Source organism: Arachis ipaensis, chromosome B01 (assembly GCF_000816755.2).
Source record: "Arachis ipaensis cultivar K30076 chromosome B01, Araip1.1, whole genome shotgun sequence".
Taxonomy (NCBI): domain Eukaryota; kingdom Viridiplantae; phylum Streptophyta; class Magnoliopsida; order Fabales; family Fabaceae; genus Arachis; species Arachis ipaensis.
Genome location: NC_029785.2, coordinates 132061742 through 132066640, shown reverse-complemented (window position 1 = coordinate 132066640; position 4899 = coordinate 132061742). Strand labels below are relative to the sequence as shown.

The window sequence follows — 4899 nt, the reverse complement described above, 5'->3', positions numbered from 1 at the left end:
TTTTAAGTGTGACAAAAAAAACATGTGAACAAAAATATTAAATAATAAAAAAATTATATATTATCAAATAATTGAAAAAAAAAGGAGAGAATCCAATTGTGTGACCCATAGAATTAATATTGAACGTGAATATGATTTGCTATGCGCACATGTGTGTGTTGTATTATGTTCCGTCCAAAAGATATCATACCAAGATTATGCACACTTAGGAATGTAACATGGTAGAAACTTATGTGCAATTAATTTCACGTAAAATTAATATCTGAGAGCTATTAGATAATTTGATTGATTTGACTAAATTTTCATCTAACGGCTCTTAGATATTAACTTCACATGAAGTCAATTTCACCTAAGTTTTCACTATATAATATTTTTCATTAGAGTCACATTAAAAATAAGTCCTACTAGAAACGACGGAAAAATGGTGGTCCAAAACCCTTCTCCTCTCTTCTCTTTCTTCTTTATTTTTTATATAAAGAAAGATCCGATAAAGTCAAAACCCAATTTAAATTTTGCTTAATAACGAAGTATGGGAATTTTGTGGCCTGTGTAAATGTAGGATTATCAAAACTTATCATTGGCAAATTGCATATAAAAGTGAAAAAAAAGACAAGCTTCTCGTGTTTTATGAAAATACATTTACTATAAATAACCAACTAACCTTTTCTTTCTTTCTTTGAGATAATCACGTTGGATTAATAGTCATAAATGATTTCTAAAGAATTAGAAATGTGTTGATTTAGTCTTTAAAAAGTCAGACACTTTAAATTAATCTCTAAAAAAATATAATTATAAATCAAATTAATTATTCTGTTAAATAAATAGATAATAAATTAATAATACATAATATAATTATTTTTTAACGTATTATCGTTTAATTAAGAGAATGACTGATTTGATTCACCGTTGATTTTTTTTCAATAACCAATTTAAAACATCTAATATTTTAAGTACCAAAAATTGATTCATAATTTTTTCGGACTATTTTAACTATTAATTTTAAAATATCTATTTCTCTAAAATAGTGCCTTGAGTCCATTTTTTATTTTTATATTGAGTTAAAAATAGTATTTTTTTTAGATTATGGATTGTTGGAGTGTTATTCTCAAATATGACATCAATCAATTTTGAGTACAGAAATCGGACCATCTAATTTATAAGAAGTACGAAAATTAAAATTTTCAATTTGTAAAATGTACAAAAATCAAATCCTCTGGTTTTTACTTCAAAAAAATTTTTAAGTAGAGAAATCAGATTCAATAATTTCTGTACCTTCTATACTTTAAAAAAATACTCAAAATTACCATATTAAAAAATATCACTCATCTGACATATACCTAAAAAAAATTAGCCCCTTGAATCGCATTGTGCATTACTAAATTAGGAGGAATTGGGCTCTATAATAAAGTCAATGAGCATCTTTTGACTAATGGATGCTTTATTTTATTTTTCCTTGGATAGAAAGACAAAAAAAAAAAATTACACGTAGGGACAGAGGCAGAATCAATAACAATAATAGACTCTGTCAAAAACATGTATACTCTAATACTCTTTCTAAACCCAACAACACATAAAACAAATTAAAGAAACCTATGTATTGTGACAACATAAATACGCTAGAAAGTACAGTACAAATCATTATTCAAATTTCAAACGCCATTAAATAAAACGCTAATACTAGAATAATAATAAAAAAAAAAATCAGAATTTATCTTATTTAATATTTATTAATTATTATTATAATTAATAAATATTAAATAAAATAAATTTAGACTATTTTTTTTTATCAAATATTTTGATAAATAAAATTTACCAATGACTAGACTCGATAGGACAATAACATAGTATTATTATTGTTGTTGCAAATGCAGGCCAAATAAAATTGGCAAAGCTCAGGAGGGATAGACAAGGAAGGAGAAGAAGAGTTAGGTGGCAATGGGGAAAGGAAGAGATTAAACACTATTTCAATAAGTTTTGGCATAGTGTCTTCCATGGAAGCAAAAAGAAGGAGAACACACAGGGTTTTAGGTCTTACAAGGTCAAGAAAAAGGTCTTACAAGGTCAAGAAAATAAAAATGAACAACAACATTTGTAGCTAGGGTGGGGATTATTATAATTATTTAGAAATTATTATAATGTAAATTAAAAAGCTCAGGTAAGATAGCACCATGCTGCTTAGTATGAAGCTTCTGCTTCTGCAGGGGAACATTGTGGTCCAAATTCAGTTCTTAGTTTTATAGCCATCATCATCATCTGCATCATATATAGAATAATGTGCAATATGTTTAATAATATGATTCATTGTGTATTTGATCATAGAAAATAATTAAAGAATAAAGATGGTAGCTATCAAGTACAAGAATATTTATGCATTAAAGTGAAAAAGGTATAGTTATATATAGAGAACTAAAATTGAATGTTACCTTTAGTGAAGGCTTCTTTTGGTTTCATGAATAGCTTTGAGATAGATGAAGAGAGTGAAGGAACGTAGCGAGAGCTTTTTGCTACTAAGTAATAATATATATCAATCATTCTTCATGGTAGAATAGAAAGCTTTTACTTAGCGATTTATATATATATCAACTAATATAGTAGTAATGATGATGATAATCCTATTCATAATAATAATATGTGGAGCCTGGGTGCTTGGAGAGGTTAGTGGGCTTTTTCTAATTATGGACCTGACAGCGACAGGTCCAAAGGCCCATCAATAATGTTACATACTTGGATGACGTCATCAAGGCCAGGCCCCGGGGGTAAGAACAGCAAGCACCATTATATATCATGTCAAGAAAAAATGTATTTGAATTTGATGAGATTGAATGACCATTTGAGTCTTACTTCTTTCTAATTTTTTTTTAATTTTTAATTTTTTTTATCATTTTGATATTTTTATCATGTAGTTGTATATAAATACATATATTTTTTAACTCATTGTTAATATATATATTTTATATTTTAATATATATTTTTATAGATAATTAATTTTTAGTTTGTAATAATAAAGAGTCATTTTGTCAAACATAAAATTTTTCCAATTAATATTAAAAATAGATTAAATTTTTTTAAAATAAAAATTGATAAAATAAAAAAATAAAAAATTTAATTATTTTTAAATTCAAAATATTGAAATTCACACATGATCAACATTATAAATTTAATAGTGATAATTAATCCCAAAAAAAAAATAATAATAATCCCTCCTTTTGTCATTTTACAATTCTCTTCGCATTAGAAGATATTTTTAATTAAAAATAATCAAAACTATCCAACTTTTGAGAAATTATACTGACTATATATTATGATCTCTTATTATTAAATTTATTATGTTGGGTGTAGAGTTGGAAAGAGGTCCTCTTACGTTGTGTCCAACTCAATGTTGCTCGTGGGGGTTATATAAAACCCAATTTTCCATGGTCAAATTGAAATAATCACTAATGAAATTTTAATTATATAATTTACCTTTTGGACTAACTTCATTATTGAAATTAGAATGTCCTTTTACACAATAATAGTGATGACAGAATTATTAGTGTGATGACAATTATGACCCGTGTGGATGGAATTGCACGTGGAAGAGTAATAATAATGTTGGGTCGTCAGATTAATTATTATAAACTCTCGTGGCTTTTAAGGTCTTTCTTTTGCTACTTGTAGTTTGCCATGGATGGCACGGCATGGTTGTTTGTAAGTGTAAATGCAGTTATTTGGGAACTCTCTTATAACTCAAGGTGCCGCAAAGAGGGAACACAAAATCCTCACAATATATATAATATTATTAATATATGTACGCAAAATGAGGAATGGGGGAACAAGGAATCTTATGCAATGGAACCAAACTATGTTCAAATTATACTCTAGAATCTAATTTTGATCCGTTGATCATGTAAAATATTTTATATAGTCGTATAATTATATCTGTTTTTTGAATAATGAGGAGTGTTAAGGCCAGCAAAATTTGTGATGTTTAGTCATCAATTAGCCATTATCAATATTTTGAATGATGTGAGATGAGATCTAATGATGTAAGATTAATTATTTTTTTTTGATGGTTAAATACTGGCCAAATTTTAATAAAAGTGCTGGCTCTAAACTTATCATTGAATAATTATTCACGTAATTAATATAAAAGATAGTTATTTTTACTGATGTAACATTACGTAATTAAATCTACGTATAAAATTACTAAATTACTAAATTAACATCACAATTCACAGTCTTCAAAGTTGGTCAAACAAAATACAAAGTATCATAGAAATAAATTTTTCAATTTTTTAAAATTAATATTATTATTGAGTGTTATTTTTCATTATATATTGGTTGAGCGAATCTATTTTTATCTCTTGGCCTTTGTTGTTTTTGTTTTTTCTTTTTGTTTTTAAACTGTTTGACTGCCCCCACACGAACAACAAATTGGAGCACTTTCTTTTGGACTGAGCTGGTTTCTTACAGATAGTAGTAAATTTCATGCTTCATTCCCATGGTAACATCTATTCAAGAAAATAAGTTCTTGAGTATAGTCAAGTTTAGTAATACGTATTAAAGCACGTTGACAATAAAGTTCCTATTATGCAAAAATTAAACAAGTATGTTAAAAAAAAAAAGACAAAAAGAATAATTAATATATAAACCTATTTATTATTTTTAACAAATACTTAATTAATTCTAAACACTAAAGATTAAATTTTAATCCTTCATTTCAAAATCCTAAATTCAAATAATATAAAAATAATCAACGCAAGTTGGCACAGATGGATGAGGGTCTGTGTCCCTTAACCATCTCTCCCAAGTTCGATATTCACTGGAAGATGGGAATAGAGTTTGCTTGCTTGGGAGGGTCGCCCACTTTACCTCTACAGTATTCGAAGGATTAGTCATTGGGCTACCGGCCTAATGGAT

General features: G+C 27.1%; 1 long non-coding RNA gene across 1 annotated transcript; it reads right to left on the bottom strand.

Annotated features, from left to right (window-relative positions):
* Window positions 1866-2567, bottom strand: LOC107620189. The gene is made up of 2 exons (XR_001615819.2): window positions 2424-2567; window positions 1866-2253 (listed from the first exon to the last, which is right to left on the bottom strand). It is a non-coding gene; the product is annotated as an uncharacterized LOC107620189 (long non-coding RNA).